The sequence below is a fragment of the Pongo abelii genome, chromosome 2, assembly GCF_028885655.2.
Source record: "Pongo abelii isolate AG06213 chromosome 2, NHGRI_mPonAbe1-v2.0_pri, whole genome shotgun sequence".
Classification (NCBI taxonomy): domain Eukaryota; kingdom Metazoa; phylum Chordata; class Mammalia; order Primates; family Hominidae; genus Pongo; species Pongo abelii.
The window spans coordinates 73,109,951-73,132,280 of record NC_085928.1 but is presented as its reverse complement, the minus strand read 5'-3'; the positions used below and the strand labels follow the sequence as shown (position 1 = coordinate 73,132,280).

The 22,330-nt window shown below is 39.9% G+C and overlaps 1 long non-coding RNA gene across 9 annotated transcripts in view; it reads left to right on the top strand.

Moving 5' to 3' along the window:
- The window catches only part of LOC129058539 (uncharacterized), a 188,183-nt gene that overhangs the window by 1,668 nt on the left and 164,185 nt on the right, over positions 1-22,330 (top strand). For 4 of the 9 annotated variants that reach the window (XR_010139167.1, XR_010139171.1, XR_010139169.1 and 1 more), the window contains exons 2-4: positions 5,661-5,742; positions 6,367-6,501; positions 7,911-8,047. The exons of 3 other annotated variants lie outside the window; for them this stretch is intronic. This is a non-coding gene — a long non-coding RNA (uncharacterized LOC129058539). The remainder of the gene's footprint in view (positions 1-5,660; positions 5,743-6,366; positions 6,502-7,910; positions 8,048-22,330) is intronic. 2 more of the 9 variants (XR_010139170.1, XR_010139166.1) reach the window with 2 other exon arrangements.

Sequence of the window (22,330 nt, the reverse complement as noted above, 5' to 3'; positions counted from 1 at the left end):
AAGATTTGAGACCAGGACAATAACCATAGATATAAGGGTAATTTATGTGTCTTTCAAAGGAATGAAGTGGCGTTGTTGTTTGAGGTAAATACCCAAGGTTTGTTGTGTCATGCCAAGGGAATCGAGGATGTGGACATGCAAGAAGTGAATTTAAGAGTAGAGGTTTAATAGACAAAAGATAAAAGAGAATAACTCTCTATCCTGCAGAGAGAGAGGGGCACCTGAGTGGGTCTTCCAGTTCATGATGAAATGCATGGGGTTTTATAGACGAGCTTGAAGAGGTGGTATCTGATTTACATAGTGCTCAAGAGGTTGGTCCGAGCAGGTGTGACATTTGCATAGTGCATGAGGAAGCTGGCCATCCCACCATAATTTTTTATTATGCGGATGGGTTCTCTACCTGGCTGGCGTCATGTTGTCTGTTCCTCACTGTAATGTGGTTGACAAAGGAAAGGGAAGATAGAGCCGCCATGTTGAACATGCCTGGCCTTCGGGTAGTCTTTTCCTATTGGCACAGCTGCCGGCATTCACCTATGAAAGCTTCCAGCTTGCTTATTTATGTCTGCAGCTCGATTTTACAGGCTTCTTTTGTTAGAAAAGAAATGATTTGAGGGGCTGCTTTTCATTAAAAGGAAAACCTTCCTTAGGACTTCCTTACCCTCATTGTCTGCCTAAATAATTTCTTTTTAACTCCTTTATCATTTACCCCCCTGGAGTGGTTACTCTAACTGGTATTAGGGGGTTTTGGATAACGACTCTTTCTGGCTACTTTCTGCTGAAAAGGGGTGTTGTGTTGGGGACAGCAGCTAGGGCTCCTCCTTGAGGTTGATCTGAAGATCCTTGGAAGAATATGTTCATGTATGATTCTGTCTAAAGCACCATTTGGAGTTTAACTGCTCCTAGGTGAGAAAAGATAACTTTTACAAGAAGTTTTAGAATATAGGGTTTGAATATGAGTATTAAGATTACTATTAGTAGTGGGAGTACTGTAGGCTATAATCGTGACAGTAGAGTTTGTTTGATAGCTGTTGGTATGACCTTGCTTTCAACATTCTTCTCCAATTACAAATTTTTCTAAGAAATTAAAATCATTTGTTTCTCCTATAATGTTAGATACCTGGTGGTGTAGAATAATAAATAAAACATAGTGCTTTTCTTTAAGAAGGAACTGTCTACAAGCAGAGATCATTGCAAGTAGTTGGAGACAATTGCACTCTAACTGCAGGTAAACGAGACACATTTCATAATTTATTTTTCCTTTAAAGTACAGTGGCCATTCCAAGGAGAGAAAGCTGCTATCTCATAGCTGGGTGTGGAGGAATTAGGGGTGGGTTGCTAGAAGAGTTAGCATTAGAACTGGGCTTCAGGGCAAAGGATGTGAACAAGCTGGGAGGGTGGCAAAAAGATGTGGGAGGACAGTGGGAGGTGTAAGGTTCCCTGTGTGACTTCAGCTGCTGTGACTTCTCTTGTGGTGGTGCTGTGGTGAGAAAACGCTGCTTTCAATCCCCATAGGGCCACTCAGGGTCTTTCCTCAGCCTTGGTAGAGAGCTCAATATTATGTTGTGATTTTGGAACTCTTGAATTGATTTATTTAGTTTAACTCGGTATGTTAGAGTTAAGCCGAGTCAGGGAGTGGGAATTAGGCCTCCAGAGCTTCATGCTACCATGCCCTGGATTCTCATTCTTCCTTCTCCTGGAGGTGATGAACCTACATAACCTGCCTGAGAACTTTGCAAGATCATTCCCAAAAGAAGAAAAGATCAGACTTTGAATCTAGAGTTTCTTTTAATTTTTTTTATTACCGTTTTGTGGACTCTGTATTATCACCTTGTAGCCTTCTTATTTGTTTCATGTAACATATATTTAATAGTGCCTACTATGAACTAGGCATTCTCATAAGCATTTTACCAATAAAAACCCTCATAGAAACAGAGAAGGAACTGTTATTACTCCTGGGGCAGCTGGTATCAGTGTTCTGCCCAGATCTCTTTAGCCTTTTTATGTATACCATTTCCAATGAACTTTCAGCCCCAATAACCAACACTTGCATGTCAGACATAGACCTTCCCCCAGGCTGCTGAAGCCTGCTTTGTCTGTGTTTATAAAGAGTCATTTGGGAATTTATGTCTCTTTGGTGTGGCACTGAACCAATGGCTGAGAGGCATAGGAGTATAAATATTTCCGTTCCCTTGTGCCTGATGAAGATGGCTTGGAGGTAAGACCTGCACTATCTCCAGAGCTCCCTGATGAGATCAATCCAAGGTTTTCTTTTGTGGGACTGCTCTTGAAATCATATTCCCTTCTCATCACTGCTCCACTTCTCCACTCCTCTGTTTTTTCCTGGGAACACTCTCTAACAAATCCAAGTTTTCATGTGGATCATTGTTTCAGAGTTTGCTTCTGGGGAATTTTACCTACATGGATCCCAATTTTGTGGTAAAGAAGACTAAAGCCCAGAGAAGTTAAGTAATTTGCCCAAGGCCACTCAGCTGGTACTTGATAGACTTGAGATTCTAATTCCAGCATTTTGGCTTTGTTTACCCTTGAAGATTAGGAGGAAATGATTGGAAAGCCGACTAGGGCACAGGAAAGAGCCTTCTTTAAGGTAGATGATGGGAGGGGGGGGTTTCCTAGGAGTACTGAGGCTGGGGATTAAATTGATTGGGAAGGATTCTCTAGTTGAAAGCTATCATTATAAAATGGGAGATTTTGAGAGTTGACTGGTGGTTGTTAGCGACTAGGGGGAGGGAGAAGTGGGCATTGCAGTTCAATGGGTATAAAGTTTCAGTTATGCAAGATGATTAAGTGATGGAGATCTGCTGCACAACATTGTGCCTGCAGCTAACAATGCTGTGTTGTGTACTTGAACTTTTGTTAGGAAGATAGATCTCTATGTTAAGTATTCTTCCCACAATTTAAACAAATAAAGAAAATGAGAGAGAATCATAGCATTGTGGTTAAGAGCCCAGGCTTTGGGGTGAGACAGACCTGGTATAAATTCTGTCTCAGCCACTATTTAGGTTTTGACTTTGTTCAAATCACAACCTCTCTCTGGGCTGCTGGTTTTTCTTCTGCAAAGTGGGGATAACAATTTCTGCCTCATAGGGTTGTATGAAGTATTTTACATTATGCCTGACACATTGCACTAAATACATAATAAGTATTATTAATCCCACCTCTTTGCAAAAGTTAGTGTGCTTATATTAAGGACAGGAAGGTAGAAGTGTAAAACCTGACACAGGTTGGGAGCAGAACAGATTCTTTGTAACGCCCAGTTAATACTCCCTAACACAATGACTATAAATGTTCCTCTACATTCATCCTAACATGCCATTTGTGAGCTAACCTTGGAATACAATTATTATGCATAGCTATGTTCTTAATTGGAAGAGGTATCTAAAGAGCCAAATAATAGACCCATAAATGAGTGCCTTACATCTGGCCAAGGATTACATAGGCCATGATGGAAGTTGAAGAAATCCTGTTTACACTAGAAAATCAAGATTCTCAATATTTATCAAGCCACTTAATTATCCTAGTTGCCAACTTTATTGGACATGAAAGAAATGATTCTTGGAAAACAGATGCTAAGAAGTATAATGCACATTTCCCAGACCAGTTCCTTATCTGAGGCAACCTGAAATTCGCATTTAATTCTTACTTGCCTTAATCATGCATTGAGAGAGTATGTTTCTAAAGCTCTGGGCATGATGCTTGTAGAATGCAGTTCTATGGGTGTTAGTTCGCTTCCTTTACTCCTACTCTGTACAACTAGGATTCCTAGAGTGGGTGTGCCCTGGACGTTAGGAACCCTGGTGGTTTCAGTTGACATTTATTCCAAGGTCTGTTAGGTTGAGCCCATAAAGTCTTCAAAAGATATCTTATATTGGATCTTGTCTTAAGAGCCTGGTACAGAAACGCTTTAAAAAGGACAGAATGATAATCCTTTAGAAATGCCAAAAAAAATTTGGAAATAAGATAGGTCATCATTGTATCACCTAAAACCCCTCTAAGAAGCTAACACCATCCTACAGTAACTGGAAAGGAACCACAAGATGACTGTTTCTGTGGTTAAGTAGAATTATATCCTTTGACTCTTTCTCTCAGCCTCTTAAAACTCTAAAAAAAAATCTTATAAAAATGACACTTAATTAAAATGACCTCTCAGTTCCATTAATTATCATCCATGGAATGGAATTTCTACAGAACAGTAAATCAAAAGATTCTGAATGCTAATTTATCTTTTGTAAATTCAGAGTTCAACTTAACAGAATTGATAATAATTCCTTTGATTTCTTTGTGCATCAAGGTATGTAGCAAGGAAAGAAATTCAACAATGAACATCCCATATTTCATTTAAAGTAATGCAGATAATTCTGAGTTAGTCTGTTAAAGAAACAACACACACATTGTTTTATTTGACAGGCAAAGAACCAACCATAGAAATTGTAACATTTTTCATGCAAATACTATTTCATTATCTGTATCTGCCCAGTCTCTTTTATCTATACATTTCCTGGGACTTTCCAAAGAAGATAGTATGGAACAGAATGCAAATTCAACCAAGATGAGATAGAAATTATCTGAAGTAAGATGAAAATTTAACTAAGGCAATTATTAATTAAATAAGGTCTATTCCCAGGAGTCAGCAAACTACAGCTCCATAGGCCAAATCTGGCCCTTTTTATAAATAAAGTTTTATTGAGACACAGCAACATCCATTTGTTTACATATATCTATGGCTGCCTTCATGCTAGAATGGCAGAGTTGAATAGGTGTGACAGAGAGCATATGGCCTGTGAGCCTAAGATGTTTATGTAATCTTTCAAAGAAAACATCTGCTAGCCCCAGACCTATGCCATATGTCTTAGAGAATAGCCTTTGTTGATGGTTTCTAAAGAGTCCTTGGATGGGTTAAAATGGAAGGATGATATATGCCAATCTCCGAGTTCATATTGGAGGTGTCACTGCCACTGGAAAAGGGGAAGGGAGAAAGGAGCTACTTATTCCAAGTGTTTGTACTGTTAGGAATACTGGAAATAAATTTTCAGTGCCACAAAAGAAATAGCACTCAAACATGAATTTTCTCAGCAAGGCAATTTTACTTCTATAGAAGGGTGCATCTCGTGGATGGAGCAATGGCGAGAGCACACCTGAACAAGTGAGGGAAAGGGGTTCTTATCCCTGATGCAGGTAGCCCCTATTGCTGTGTCATTCCCCTATTGGCTATGGTTGGACCACACAGTCTAAGCTAATTCTGATTGGCTATTTTAAAGACAGCAAGGGTATGAGCCAGAGTGGCAGGGTGAGCAGTTTGGTGGGAATGATGGTTACAGAACAGGTGACTCAGGATGACTAAGAACAGAGTAGGTGACCAAGGGTGACTAAGGTCAGAGCAGGTGATAGAGGCTAGGAGGGGGTTATTTACTGAAACTAGGGGCAAGGAGAAGTAAAGAATGCGGAAGTTAAACTTTAAAATGTAGAACAAAGAACAGGGGAGCTGAACATACTGATACATTGGTTCTTTGGAGAGGATCTCAGAACTCATTATACTTAACAATTTACAGGCTAAAACGTTTGGACAGGAATTTATTATTATTATCCTACAATTTCCCCCTTTTCAATTTTCATAGTACTTTCTCTTCAAACTTTTCTAACAGGTCTTGGCTTTGTTGTTCAATTTAATCCTATAAAAGAAAAAACTGATCTGAATAAGGTGGAGGAGAGCTAAGGGAAGTTTTAGTAAGTATTGCTTCTATAAGTCTTTATACTAGCCCACAGATGCATGGTATGACACAACACCCAACAAGAATGAGTACACCTACTACTGTTGCAAGAGAAGAATTGAGGCTGTGATTTCTTTCCATTTACCAAACCATCCTTTCTAGCCACTCTGAGAAAGAGTTATCGACTCTAGAAGTTTAGCTAGTTTATTGGATAAAGCAGTAAGTCTTTGTAGGGGTCTTGTTATGCCCCCAGTGGGGGCAGTGTTGTTTGGGATAAAGGTACAACACTGAGTTTTAATCATAACACAAACACCGCCTTTTGCGGCTAATATCATATCTAGGGCCATTTTGTTTCTCCAGGCCATCTGGCTGGTGAGCCCCAGTTGTTCTATTATCCCTTTGACAGCATCTGTGGAATAATTAATAAACCACTGGTGATCATAATAGATGTAATTTATCCAATCTATGTTTTTATTGTCACCCATGAAAATATTGACTTAAATCCTGCAGCTATTTGATCTCGGGCTTTAAATTCATCCAGTTCTCCTCATAGAACTCCAATAGTGTTTATATAAACATGGGGGTCAAAGGACCCATGTGAGGCACTTCTTTTACAATTTTCTTTTTATCATATTGACAGAATGCTAGGGTGAAAGGGATGGCCAATTGGACTACAGCATGAGTGCTGCTCTAATTACTTGGCAGAGTACCCAGCAATAGTCCCCGGCAATACCACCACACATCTGCTCGGGGATGAACAAGGGCAGACTGATTGGTAAGCTCTTCAAAAGGCTTGGTTTCACTGCACCCTGTTAAGTCTCCAAGGAATGCTAACTTTTCCCCCTGCCATGAAAGGCATGAGGTGAAGTTAACATCAGGGGCTGGAGGCCGGATAGTCCTCAGGGCTGACCCGCAGGGCTCCTGACCTCAGGGAACAGCAGTGAAAGAGTCTTGCGTGACTCATCACCCCAGGCAGTGGGGTTCTGGAAGAGAGCTACCATACAGCTCATGCCCGGTCTGTGAGAGGACCACCCAAGTGGAAAGGGAACAATTTGGGTCCCTGGCCTGCCTGTCACACAAGTGTAACAGGCGCTTTTGTTTAGCCTGCAAACAGAATGTTTAATCCATTCCAGCCAAGCATGTGCATCCTGATACCCTGTTTCAGCTGCTATGGTTTGTTTTGAATCTTTAACCTGTACAACAGTTACTTTGGTTTTATCATTGGGTATATAACGAGAGAAGGTTTGGTTACCGGAGAACTAAGGAGAGGGAGAAGTGGGTGCAGGAGGTGAGGAGGCAATGAAGTGCACTGCAAAGGATCCTATGGGGTCCTTCCCTGAGACTTCTGCTCCAATACCATAGAAACAGCTTAATAATGGGGAAGAACTGGGGAACAGCGATGGTAATCTGTACTGGATTACATTGGTTCAGCTGACAATGGAGAGGGTTAACTCCTTTAGTAAAATGAATATATGGTTTTAAGAAACTGCAAGTACTAGTTGGGGCGGTCCATCCTTGCTCTTCAGTATTTTACAGAGCATTGGACCAACTTTGGCAGAGAAGCTCTGCTCTAGGAGGACAAGATTCCCAGTTCATACTAGAATCTTCGTCAAACTCTTCCCAAACTAACTTATCCCAGTTAACAGATTTCCAGTCTGAGGAGAGCTAGGAAGGATAAAGATACTTTTCTGAAGTGGAGAGTTACCTCTGGTTTGGCAAATCTCCACAAGGTATCACAAGGCAAGCATCAAAAGTAATAGTTTGGGGTGAACTTGACCTAGTTACATTACTAACGAGAGGTCTAGCAATAGAAGGGGAAAAGGAAGAGATGCAATGTAAGAGGACCAGGAGTTGGCCCTGGAATAGCTGCCCATGATTCTGGAGGGGGTGGTGTTCTTTTGACCCAGGTGTGATGAGTCCATTCTCTTTCTGCTGTTCAAACTGCAGTCTCAGTGGTTAGAAGCACTAGGAAGGGTTCTTCCCAAGCCAGTTCGAGTTTTACTTCCCTCCAACTTTTGATGAGGATGTGGTCCTCAGGCTGATGTTGGTGTACTGGAAACTCTAGGGGTGGCGCCTGTGCTAAAAGACCTCTAGTTCTGAGGGAAGAGAAAGTGGAAGATAAACCAAGTATATAATTTCTGAGAAACTGATCTTTTTTTTTTTTTAACGTGGAAATGTAATCAGTGGAATGCAAACAGGGCAACCTGTACAACACTTAATAAGGGGATAAGCCGACATCTCTCCAAGGAGCTGTTCAGATTCTCAGCAGGGCAATGAGAAGGCATCTAGTCCATGGCAACCGAGTCTCTAAGACTAATTTGGTAAGGTGGCTTTTTTTATAGTTTGGTTCATTCTTTCCACTCTTCCTGATGAAGGTAGGTGCCAGGGAGTATGATATTCCCATGTTATATCCAGTACCTGGGCTAATTTCTTAATGACATGTGCAGTGAAATGAGTCCTATTATCTGAATCAATGTTTTCTATTAATCTAAACTTGGGTATAATATTTTCAAATAATGCCTTAACTAACTTATTAGCAGTTGTACTTGAAAAGGAAATAGCTTCTACCCAATGAGTAAGGTGAGCTACTATTACTAATAAATACTTTAGACAACCAGTTGGAGGCATGTCTGTGTATTCAATCTGGATACTTTGGAATGGCCTTAAGCCTGGACTCCTTCCCCCAAGGGGTAATCTATTTAATCTATTTATAGTTTGTTTATTCATTTTTTTTTTTACATACTAAGCAACTGTCTATAACTGGCCAGGTTACAAATTCCTATGCACCCATAAACTCTGAGGAATGAATCACACATGGCTTGGAGCTCCCAATGGGTCCCTTGATGCAGCTGGAACAAGATTTTTCTCATAAGGGTTTTGGATAACATTTCTCTGTGGTCTGGCAATATCCATTTTCCTTGTGAATTCCCTTTAGCACCTATTTTTATTAGTTTTTAGATCAAAGAAAGCCAAACACCATTTTATATTTGACATTACTTCCTGTATGATTTTATACCAGATAAGCTAAATTTCACCTTCATATTAGTGTGTTATTAATGTTAAACTCAATTTTGATAAAACCTTGTAGACATATTTATCCAATTTTAATGCCTGACCATAAGGTAAGATTTTTATAGACTCTTTTTAACCCTTTATACTTTTTGTTAAAGAGCACGTTAGTGCTTTAAGAAAAACCTGTTGTGCTTTTATTTTAATGTCCAGTTGACAGAAAAACTGGATGATACCCCTTTAACTTTAGCCAATATGTTTACACACAGAATTTCCATTACAATTAACATTTCAAAACTTGCTTAAACCTTTAAAATAATTTTTTAACCTTTTAATGTAGGTAAAAATCCACATTCTTATGCCTCCTTATAATCCTTTTACCAAAAGTATATTTTACTTTCCTTACACACCTTGCACATAAACTGTTTCTTCAATAGTTTTACATTCAGGAGGCCTAATTACTTTTAAATTATACATTTCTTGAACAAATTTCCTTTTATAACATTGTTCATGACTTTCACAGACAATCTTTGACATGCCTTAATCCTCTGACTTGTTGTAAATATCTCTTCCCAACAACCAGTTAATTTACTGTAGGACAAGAATTTACCATATAATTCTTTTTACATAAATTATCCTTTTTTAATGTCAAAGATGATAACTGTCCTTTTCCAAAGCAAACTTCCTTTATGTCTGTGGACTAGAGTGCCTAAGGCTACATGATTAGAAATTAGGATAATACACGTTACACTGTTAACTTTTAGCAAATTTTACTTTTGTTGAAAACCTTTTAAGTTTGGGATTTTAATTATGTGATAGGTGTACAGCCTAAGACCTAGAGAGAAGTGTAGATAAGGTCTGGCTTATTCTAGCATTTAACTCCGTGTGTCCTACATTTTACCTAGCTGCAAACCAGGCCAGTTGTACAGCTAAGAAATGGTAGTCTGTTTGGCTATCTGATCTGCTAGGTTATTTCCTTGACTTTAAAAAGAAAGGCTTTTTTGGTGTCCAGGGACACGGTCAATAGCTTTTTTTTTTGGTATCCGGGGACATGGTCAATAGCTGTTTCTTTTGGCAGCTGAAGGTTATTTAATACTTGGGTGATTAATTCCTTGTGGACCAGATGTTGGCATTTGCTATTAATAAGACCTCGTTCAGTCCAAATTTTTCCAAATGTATAAGCCACTCCAAAGACGTACTTAGAATCTGTATAGATGGTTCCTTCCTGGTTCTGTAAGTACTTTAAGGCTTGGCCGAGTGCAAACAGCTCACACGTTTGAGCAGGCCAATTATTAGGCAATTTTCATAATTCTATTTCTACAAGAGTTTCTCTATCGATTACTGAATACCCATTGTATATTTTTCCCTCTATCACCTGGGAGGAACCATCTATAAAGTGTCGTCCCATCCTGAAGGGAGTTTCTCCTAGGTCTGGTCGGACCTTTGTAAGGTAATTAATTAAAACTAAACACGTGTGCTCTCTCTTTCGATTTAGATCCCATTAGGAAACCTGCTGGGTTAAGTGAATTATCAGTGGTTAATGTTGAATCATCTTTTTTCTAACAGAATAGCCTCATACTTTAAGATTCTTGAGTCAGGAAGCCACCTTTCTGCTTTCTGACTTAGGATAGTTCTGACCTGGTGAGGTGTGCTCACAATGAGGTTTCCTCCAAAACTTATTTTTCTACTTTCTTCTGTTAGCAAGGCAGTTGCCACTACAGATTGAATGCATTTGGGGCATCCGCGGGTTACTGGCTTAAGGCTTTTTGATAGGAAGGCTATGGGTTGTCAGTGGCCTCCTTGCTTTTGGGTAAGTACTTCTAAGGCTATGCCCTTGTTTACAGTGGCAAAAAGATGGAATGGCTGCTTAAGGAGGGTAAAGCTAGGACCAAGGGCAGTTACTAATAGATGTTTTAATCTTTCCTCCTATTGGATTTCTGGTAATTGCCAAATGAGGGGGTTTAGCCCATCTTTCGTGAGCTTTTTGTATAAGGGTTTTGTTTTTAAGGCATAAGGGTCTATCCATAGATGACAGTAACTGACTCATCCTAACATTTTCTAAGTTCTTGTTTAATCTCCGGCAGAGGCAAGGATATGATGCCTTCAATCCATTCAAGCTCAATTTTCCATTTACCTTTGTTAATTAAATGACTTGTTCAAATATTTGACTAAATAAATTTGGAGATTCCATAACCCCTTGGGATAAGACTGTCTATCAGTATTGCTATTTTTGACCAGAGTGAGGGTCTTCTCACTGAAAGGCAAATAGGTCCCGGCTGTCCTTTGCTAATGGACAAGCCCAGAAGGCATCTTTTAAATTTAGTACTGTAAACCACTGGTGACTGCTTGGGATCCTACTTATAATAGTATAAGGATTGGGAACAACAGGGCGTGTAGTTTGGATTATTTGATTAATAGCTGTAAGGTCTTGTACTGACCGGTATGACCCATCTGGCTTCTTTACAGGCAGTATTGGAGTGTTACAGGGAGACATACAGGGTTTAAGAAGCCCATCACAGAGAAGACCTTCAATTATCAATTATATGTTTTAAATTTACCCTGGCTTTTAAAGGAATAGGATACACTGCTTTCGCTTTACTACTTCCCCATGGGTTTTTAATTTAACATGAATCAGAGGAATCTGTAACTTTCCTTGATTCCCATCTATTGACCATACCTTGGGATAAATGTGTTCTTTGTCTGCAGTGGTGAGCAAGTTTAGGGAGGGGAGGAATTTTCCATGATTGATTTGTAGGCCTAAGCCTAATTCTAGCATTGAATCTCTTCCTAATAGATTTGTCCCTGCTTCCATAATTAACAGGCATCTACTATTAGCTGATATGCTTTTATATATGACTTTTGTTCTTTTTCCCATTTGGAACATTCTCTTTCGAAGCGACCGATTTTTAATTTGAAACATTTGTTTTGTCCTCTTTCTCTCCCTTTGCCTCTCCCTCTCTCTTTGCCTCTCTTTTTTCTCCCACTTTCTATCTCTCTCTCTCTCTGCCTCTCTTTCTCTCTCTCTGTCTCTCTCTCTCCAACTGTCTCTCTCTCTCTCCTTGACTCCCTCTGTACCCTCTGTCCGTCTTTTTCTCTCTAAGATTTTTTTTCCTACCTTTGAGTCTCCTGGCTTTACTCTCTTGTACTCTTTATGTTGCCTGGAGAATGGAGGTCTAGGTTCTTTGTAGGTTCTGGCCCCCTGGGTACTTTGTTATATGGTTGACAGCAGAATGTTTGCCTTCCGCTTTTGTTTTTCTTTATCTCTTCTTACATATACTTTTTGGGCTTCTCTTAGAAGCTCTTCTATAGGTTTATCTTTCTAGTTCTCTATCTTTTGTAATTTCTTGTTAATGTCTGGCCAACTGTTAGTGACAAAATGAAGTTTTAACATTCCCTGCCCAAGAGGATCCTCAAGACCTAGACCAGCATATTTTCTCATTTGTTCCTTTAATTTGTCTAAAAATTCTATAGGCCTTTCATCTTGCCCTTGCTGTATATCAAATGTTTGGGTAAGATTCTGGGTTCGGGGTACTGATTCTTTAATGCCCTTTATTATCAGTTCCCTAAGGTCTTGCATATTTTCTTGGTTGGCTTCATCGTTATTGTTCCACCGGAGCTCTTGGGTGGGAAATTTTTGATCTGCTGTAGGAACATTTTGGCCAGGAGGGTGTTCACATACCTGGGCTCTCATTGCAGCTTTATGGATCATGTCTCTTTCTTCTCCCAAGAAGAGGGGAAAGGAAAGTTCTGACTATCCTTTTTACATTGCTCTGTCTCACATTGAAGTCCTTTTAGGAAAGGGTACTCAGGCTGGTAGTAAGTGGGCTTTTGGGACGATTCCCAAGAGGCAGAGTTATAAGGAGGGGGACAACAGGGATAGGAGAGTGTTCTGAAACAGCAGTTGCTTTTTCTTGTTTTTTGTTTTATCCTTCTAATATTTTCACATTAGGCCTAGGGGATTATTAGGGGGAGTATTATTGTTGCTAGCTTTATCCTTTGTATCTCTTACCTTACTTGGGGTATTTCACATCTTGATGGTTTTGGGGTGAGGCTCAATTTCCCTTACTGAAAATTTCTTGCCTTTTGGGGTGAGGCTCAATTTCTCCTACTGGAAATTTCTCCTCTTTTGGGGTGAGGCTCAATTTCTCCTACTGGAAATTTCTCCTTTTTTGGGGTGAGGCTCAGTCTCCCCATTGGAGATTCGTCACTTCTTTTTAACCTCCAGGACACCCCGACCAAGGAATACTTCACCACCCCTGCAACTTTTCCTGCCTTGGTATGTCCCGACCGAAGAATACTTCACCACCCCCGCGGCTTTTCTTAACTTGGCCCTGACCATCAAGAAAATACTTCACCGCTTTTGCGGCGTTTCTTCCCCTGGTCTGTGCACAGAATTACCTGGTCACCATAGTATGTGAGAATCCCTTCCCCAAGCTGCCAGCCTATTTCTTCCTGCATTGCTTAGAGTCCACGTTTATTTGTCACACCAGGTGGGTCTTGATTCCTTACTCCTGAGGCCGCCACAACAAGGCAGTGGGGCACGCCTCCTCATGGGAGAGGACCAAAGATCCTTTCCCAGAGGAGAATAGGAATCCTACATGAGCCCCCAAATTAGTTGGAAATAAATTTTCAGTGCCACAAAAGAAATAGCACTCCAACATGAATTTTCTCAGCAAAGAAATTTTACTTCTATAGAAGGGTGCATCTCACACGTGGAGCAATGAATGGCAAGAGCACACCTAAAGAAGGGAGGGGAAGGGATTCTTATCCCTGACACAGGTAGCCCCTACTGCTGTGTTGTTCCCCTATTGGCTAGATTTGGACCACACAGTCTAAGCTAATTCAGATTGGCTATTTTAAAGAAAGTGGGAGTATGAGCTGGAGTGGCGGGGTGAGTAGTTTGGCTGGAAGGATGGTTACAGAACAGGTCACTCAGAATGACTAAGAACAGAGTAGGTGACCAAGGGTGACTAAGGTCAGAGCAGGTGATAGAGGCTAGGAGGGGGTTATCTACTGAAACTAGGGGCAAGGAGATGTAAAGAACGAGGAAGTTAAACTTCAAAATGAAGGACAAAGAACAGAGGAGCTGAACATACTGATACACTGATTTCTTGGAGAGGATCTCAGAACTCATTGTACTTAACACTTTGCAGGCTAAAATCTTTGAAGAGGAATTTATTATGTCCTACAGGAATTTGTCACCAGTAGCCTAAAGAACTGCTTTGCACCCCATTGCCATCTTATTAGTAGAGAAGCATCTTAGGGGATCCCATGGAAAATTTTGATAAGGGTTCCTGAGGCCTCCTGTGGTGCTGGATTCTATGGGATAAATATTTAAAGACCACATTGCAACTGTCTTCCTCATGCAGCCAGTCCAACAAGGATCTATGTGACTGGGCTGGGCAGGGTGAGGCATTTATAGGCAGGCATATCAGATTCACACACCCTAAGGATTTCACATTTCATCTAGTCCGGTGCCTCTACACTGGAAAAGAAAATTGGTGTTCTATGAGTTAAACCAAAGTGCCCATCATTACAAGTGAACAGTGACAGTTTTAATTTATAGGGAAAAAATAGATACATACTCTCAATGTCAAGCTCTTTCCTTTAAACTTTTCTGAATTATTTAATTCCTGCAACATTACCCTTTATTATTAATTCATCTTTATGTCATTTATTAAACAAATGTTTTTGATAAGTCTGCTATGAACATGTGCCAGGTTTTGTGTTAGGGGCCTAGAATATTACCATACAGAAACAAGACATCTTCTGCTCTCATGAGATCTCTACATCTAATGATGTAGACACTAATCAAGTTGTTAAACCTGTGGAGTCAGGCTGTTCAAATCCCAGCATCTCCACTTACTAGCTGAATCACCTTCTTAAAACTGCATAATCTAGTGCCTCTGATTCCATGCATATAAAATGGTTATATATCTCATTTTGTGTTGTGAGGCTAAAATGAGATGCTAGAATCTAAGCACTTGGAATATTGTCTTCACACTGTAAATGGAAATAAATGCTAATGCTTGTCATTTTAAGCAAACACACAAATAAATATATGTTTGTGTTGGGACAAATGTTATGAAGGAAAGGAAAAGGTGTCCATGAGAAAATGAGAAGGAGAGACCTACTTTAAGTAATTTAGCAATGCTACCTTGAGTAAGGGCTGAGATTTGAAAAATGGAAAGTCTGCAGGTAGAGTTTGGAAGAACATTCTAGCCAAAGGGAATAGTGTGTGTTATAAATAAAGTTTTGGTGCCACAAAAGAAATAGCACTCGAATATAAAATTTTCTTTTTAATTCTCAGCAAGGCAAGTTACTTCTATAGAAGGGTGCACCCTTACAGATGGAGCAATGGTGAGCACACACTTGGACAAGGGAGGGGAAGGGGTTCTTATCCCTGATGCACGTGGTCCCTGCTGCTGTGTCATTCCCCTATTGGCTAGGGTTAGATGCACAGGCTAAACTAATTCCGATTGGCTAATTTAAAGAGAATGAGGGGGTGAGTGCGTTGGCAGGAAAAATAGTTATGCAGGGTGAAGAATAAGTTAGGGCGGAGCAGGTAGCAGGTAATCGGAATGAGTCAGGGTGGAGCAGGTGATTGAAATGAGTCAGGATGGAGCAGGTAATCAAAAAAGGTTGCTTTAGGAGGAAGTTAAGTTTAAAAGTAGAAGGCAAAGAATTGAACATACTGACATATTGATTCTTTGAAAAGAAATTTATAACTCATATCTAACAACCCCTCCTCTTGCATTTTCTTACAGCTCTTTCTTTCAAACTTTTTAAAACATGTCTTGGCTTAGTTATTTTGTTTGATTTTCCAAAAGAAAAAGCTTCTCTGGATAAGGTGGAAGATAGTTAAAGGAGGTTTTAGTAAGTGCTGTTTTTATGAGCTTCTGCACCAACACCTGGATGCATGGTATGACACAGTACCTGACAAGAATAAGTACACCCATTATGGCTGTGAGGGAAGTAACAATTGAGGCTATTATTCCTTTCTGTTTACTGAACCACTTTTCTAGCCATCCTGTAAAGGGGTCATTTACCCCTGAGTTGTTGGCGAACTCATTGGACAGAGCAGTCAGACCCTGCAATGCCTTTGTTATACTTCCATCAGGGACAGTGTTGTTTGGGATGAAGGTACAACATTGAGTTTTAATCATGATGTAGACTCCTCCTCTTTCTGCTATATCATGTCAAGACTATCCTATTTTCTCAAGCCATCTGGCTAGTAGCCCCTAATTGCTCAGCTATTCCTTTAACAGCATCTGTAGTGTAGTTAATAAATTGCTGTTGGTTGTAGTAGATGTAGTTTATCCAATTTACATTTTTATTAATTGTCACGCATCAAAATATTGACTCAAATCCTGCAGCTATTTGATTTTGGGCTTTAAATTGATCTGGTATTACTCATGGGACTGTAATTGTATCTAAGTAGATGTCTAAATAGATGTCAAATAAAACTGTGTCTAAATAGTCAAAAGACCCATAAGGGGCTTTGTCTCACTTTATGATGTCTTATTTTTTCCTTCCTCTGTTTGATGAAATGCCAGGATGAAAGGGATAGCCAATTGGACTAAAGCACAAGTGCCACTCCAGTTATTTGGCAGAGTGTCCAGTAAAGGTCCACCACAATACCACCACACATCCACTTGGGGATGAACAAGGGCTGACTGATTGATAAGCTCTTGAAAATTTTTGAGCTCACTGCATCCCTTCAGGTCCCCAAGGAATGCTAAGTTTCCTCCCTGTCGTGAGAGATAGGAAGTGAACTTAGTGTTGGGAGATGGGAGCTGGATGGCCCTCGGGGGCTGGCCCATAGGGTGCTGGACTTTGCGATATAGCAGAGAGAGAGGTTGGCATGACTTGTTACTCTAGGCTGTAGAATCCTGGAAAAGAGCTACCATGCAGCCCACACCTGGTTGACTGGAGGACCAGAATAGTGGAAAGGGGACATTTTGGGCCTCTCGCCTGCCATGCACACAAGCATAACAATTGCTTTTATTTAATGTGCAGATGGAATATTTGATCCATTCCAACCAGGCATTTACATCTTGGTATCCTGTCTTAATTGCCAAAGTTTGTTTTCAGTCTTTAACTTCTACAATCCTCTAGTAAAATGAATGTATGGTTTTAGGAAATTACAAAGACCAGTTGGGGCAGTCCATCCTTGCTCTTTAGTGGTCCACAGAACATTGGACCAACTACAGCATAAAAGCTCTACATTAGGGGGCAAGACTCCTCATTGACACTAGGGTCTTTATCGAAATCTCCCCAGATTAAATGGTCCCAATTTACTAAGGCCCAGTCCGAGGAGAGTCAGGAGGGACAGAGGTACTTTTCTGAAGTAGAGAGCGGTCTTTGACTTGGCAAGTCCCCACAGGGTATAAAGGCAAGCATTAAATGCAATAGTTTGTGGCGAAATTGACTTGGTTATGTTATAACTAGATGGTCAGCAATAGAGTGAGGAAAGAAGAAAGAGTAATAAAATAGATGAAAGAGAGTTAAATTTTTCTTGGCTTTACTTTGGTAGGGTTTTCCACTGGGACCATGGCCCACGACTCTGGATGGGGTGGCGCTTTCTTGACTTGGCTGTGGTGAGTCCATCCCCTTTCTGCTGTATGAACAGCAGTCTCAGTGGTTAGCTGCACAAGGTAGTATCCTTCCCAGGCTGGCTTTAGTTTTCTTTCTTTCTACCTTTTGATGAGAATGTCATCCTTAGGCTGGTGCTGGTTTACCGGAAATTCTAGAGGTGGTACTTGTGCTAAAAGACTTTTAGTTTTGAGGGAAAGGGAAGTGGAAGATAAACCAAGTATAAAATTTCTAAGAAATTGATCTTTTTAAAAAAAATTTGGGGACATCAGCAGTGGACTTTATGGTCCACTGAGAAATTTCCTTTAGCACATATTTTTATTAGTTTTTAGACCACAGAAAGCCAAACACCATTTTATATTTGACAATGCTTCTTGTATGATTTTTATACTAGTTAAGCTAAATTTCACCCTTACATTAGTGTGCTATTAATGTTAAACTCAATTTTAATAAAACCTTGTAGACATATGTATCCAATTTTAACGTCTGACCTTAAGGTAAGATTTTTATAGACTCTTTTAACCTTTTCTAATTTTTGTTAAAGAGCAGGTTAGTGCTTTAAGAAAAACCCATTGTGCTTTTATTTTAATGTCCAGTTCACAGAAAAACCGGATGATACCCTTTTAACTTTAGTCAATATGTTTACACACAGAATTTCCTTTACAATTAACATTTTAAAACTTGCTTAACCCTTCCAAACAAATTTTTTAACCTTTTATTGTAGGTAAAAATCCACATTCTTATGCCTTCTTATAATCCTTTTACCAAAAGTTTATTTTACTTTCCTTATACATCTTGCACATAAACTGTTTCTTCAATAGTTTTACATTCACGAGGCCTAATTACTTTAAAATTATACAACATTACTTGCATAAATTCCTTTTTATAACACACATTTATTTTTCACAACTTTCATGGACAATTGTTCGACATGCCTGAACTTTTTGACTTGTTGCTAACATCGCTTTATTTTTATTTTTATTTATTTATTATTATTTTTTAAATTATACTTTAAGTTCTAGGGTACATGTGCGCAATGTGCAGGTTTGTTACATATGTATACATGTGTCATGTTGGTGTGCTGTACCCATTAACTCATCATTTACATTAGGTGTATCTCCTAATGCTGTCTGTCCCCCATCCCCCCATCCCCCCACCCCCCCACCCCACAACAGGCCCCGGTGTGTGATGTTCCCCATCCTGTGTCCAAGTATTCTCATTGTTCAATTCCCACCTAAGAGTGAGAACATGCGGTGTTTGGTTTTCGGTCCTTGTGATAGTTTGCTCAGAATGATGGTTTCCAGCTTCATCCATGTCCCTACAAAGGACATGAACTCATCCTTTTTTATGGCTACATAGTATTCCATGGTATATATGTGCCACATTTTCTTAATCCAGTCTATCATTGATGGACATTTAGGTTGGTTCCAAGCCTTTGCTATTGTGAATAGTGCCACAATAAACATACGTGTGCATGTGTCTTTATAGCAGCATGATTTATAATCCTTCAGGTATATACCTAGTAATGGGATGGCTGGGTCAAATGATCTCATTCTAGATCCCTGAGGAATCGCCACACTGACTTCCACAATGGTTGAACTAGTTTACAGTCCCACCAACAGTGTAAAAGTGTTCCTATTTCTCCACATCCTCTCCAGCACCTGTTTGTTTCCTGACTTTTTAATGATTGCCATTCTAAGTGGCGTGAGATGGTATCTCATTGTGGTTTTGATTTGCATTTCTCTGATAGCCAGTGATGATGAGCATTTTTTTCATGTGTCTTTTGGCTGCATAAATGTCTTCTTTTGAGAAGAGTCTGTTCATAACCTTCGCCCACTTTTTGATGGGGTTGTTAGATTTTTTCTTGTAAATTTACTTAAGTTCTTTGTAGATTCTGGATATTAGCCCTTTGTCAGATGAGTAGATTGTAAAAATTTTCTCCCATTCTGTAGGTTGCCTGTTCACTCTGGTGGTAGTTTCTTTTGCTGTGCAGAAGCTCTTGAGTTTAATTAGATCCCATTTGTCAATTTTGGCTTTTGTTGCCATTGCTTTTGGTGTTTTAGTCGTGAAGTCCTTGCCTGTGCCTATGTCCTGAATGGTATTGCCTAGGTTTTCTTCTAGGGTTTTTATGGTTTTAGGTCTAACATTTAAGTCTTTGATCCATCTTGAATTAATTTTTGTATAAGGTGTAAGGAAGGGATCCAGTTTCAGCTTTCTACATATGGCTAGCCAGTTTTCCTAGCATCATTTATTAAATAGGGAATGCTTTCCCCATTTCTTGTTTTTGTCAGGTTTGTCAAAGATCAGATGGTCATAGATGTGTGGTATCATTTCTGAGGGCTCTGTTCTGTTCCATTGGTCTATATCTCTGTTTTGGCACCAGTACCATGCTGTTTTGGTTACTGTAGCCTTGTAGTATAGTTTGAAGTCAGGCAGTGTGATACCTCCAGGTTTGTTCTTTTGGCTTAGGATTGTCTTGGCAATGTGGGCTCTTTTTTGGTTCCATATGAACTTTAAAGTAGTTTTTTCCAATTCTGTGAAGAAAGTCATTGGTAGCTTGATGGGGATGGCATTGTATCTATAAATTACCTTGGGCAGTATGACCATTTTTCTGATATTGATTCTAACTATCCATGAGTATGGAATGTTCTTCCATTTATTTGTGTCCTCTTATTTCATTGAGCAGTGGTTTGTAGTTCTCCTTGAAGAGGTCCTTCACATCCCTTGTAAGTTGGATTCCTAGGTATTTTATTCTCTTTGAAGCAATTGTGAATGGGAATTCACTCATGATTTGGCTGTTTGTTATTGGTGTATAGGAATGCTGATGATTTTTGCACATCGATTTTGTATCCTGAGTCTTTGCTGAAGTTGCTTATCACCTTAAGGAGCTTTTGGGCTGAGATGATGGGGTTTTCTAAATATCCAATCATATCATCTGCAAAAAGGGACAATTTGACTTCCCCTTTTCCTAACTGAATACCCTTTATTTCTTTCTCCTGCCTGATTGCCCTGGCCAGAACTTCCAACACCATGTTGAATAGGAGTGGTGAGAGAGGGCATCCCTGTCTTGTGCCAGTTTTCAAAGGGAATGCTTCCAGTTTTTGCCCATTCAGTATGATATTGGCTGTGGGTTTGTCATAAATAGCTCCTATGATTTTGAGATACATCCCATCAATACTTAGTGTATTGAGAGTTTTTAGCATGAAGCGCTGTTGAATTTTGTCGGAGGCCTTTTCTGACATCCCTGTCTTTAAACAACAGGTTAATTTATTTTAGGACAAGAATTTACCATATAACATTCTTTTTACATAAATTCTCCCCCCACCCCTTTTTTTTTCCCAAAGATGATAACCATTCTTTTCCAAAGCGAACTTCCTTCATATCTGTGGACTAGACTGCCTAAGGCCACAAGATTAGAAGTTAGGATAATGCATGTTACACTGTTAACTTTTAGCAATCTTTAGTTTTGTTGAAAACTTTGTAAGTTTGGGATTTCAATTATCCTTTGCTATTAATAAGACCTTGTTTAGTCCAAATTAACTTAGAATTTGTATCGATGGTTCCTTCCTGGTTCTGTAGGTACTTTAAGGCTTGGCTGAGTGCAAACAGCTCCCACGTTTGGGCAGACCAAGTATTAGGCAATTTTCCCACCTCTGCTTTTACAAGAGTTTTCCTATCAATTACTGAATACCCATTGTGTCTTTTTCCTTCAATCGCCGGGAAGAACCATCTATCCTCCCGTCCTGAAGGGAGCTCCTCCTAGGTTAGGTTGGACCTTTGTATGGTAATTAATTAAGATTTACATCCCCTGTTAGGAAACCTGGTGAGTTAAGGGAATTATCAGTGGTTAATGTTAAATCATCTTTTTCTAAGAGAATAGCCCCATATTTTAAGATTTTTGAGTTAGTAAGCTACCTTTTGCTTTTTTTTTTTTTTTGACTTAGGATAGTTCTGAACTGGTAAGGTGTGCTCATAATGAGGTCTCCTCTAAAAGTTATTTTTCTACTTTCTTCTGCTAGCAAAGCAGTTGCCACTACAGACTGAATGCATTTGGGCCATCCGTGGGTTACTGGGTTAAGGATTTTTGATAGGAAGGCTACGGGTTGTCAGTGGCCTTAGTGCTTTTGGGCTACACCCTTGTTTATACTGACAACAAGGTGGTATTGAAGTGTTACAGTGTCATGGAGAGGATCTTCATTTACCAATTCTAGGTTTTAAGTTTACCCTGGGTTTTAAAGGAATAGGGTACAGTGTTTTCTCTTTACTACTATATCTGTCTTTTTCTCTTTCTCTCTTTGACTTTCTGTCTTTCTCTCTCTTTGACTCCCTCTTCATCTCTCTGTCTCTTCCTCTCTCTCTCTGCCTCTCTTTGTCTCTCTCTCTCTTTGACTCCCTCTTTGTCTCTCTGTCTCTTCTTCTGTCTTTGCTTCTCTTTCTCTGTCTGCCTCTCTCTCTCTCTCTTTCCCCTCTATTTGTCTTCCCTCCCCCCCTCTTTCTTCTCTGCTGTTCTTTCCCTGCCTCTGCTAGCTGTTAATGCTGCTGTTCTCCCCTCTCCTTCCCCTTCCCCTTGAGGGACTGGCAGGATTGGAGCTACTCTTTCTTCCCCTTAAAAGAAAAAGGGGAATTCTGAATATTTTTCTTACTACCGGAGGTTTGTGTGAGGTTCAACCCCCACTCATGGGGATTTCTCACCTCTTTCTGAGGTTCAGCCCTTCCTCCTGGGGATTTCTCACCTCTTTGTGAGGTTCAACCCCCTGTCGTGGGGATTTCTCACCTCTTTCTGTGGTTCAACCCTCCACCATGGGGATTTCTCACCTCTTTCTGAGGTTCAACCCTCCACAATGGGGATTTCTCGCTTCTTTCCGAGGTTCAGCCTCCTCTCATGAGGATTTCTCACCTCTTTCTGAGGTTCAGCTACCTGCTACCATGGGGATTTCTCACCTCTTTCTAACCTCCAAGACATCCCAACTAAGGAATAGTTCACTGCCCCCTCATGGCTT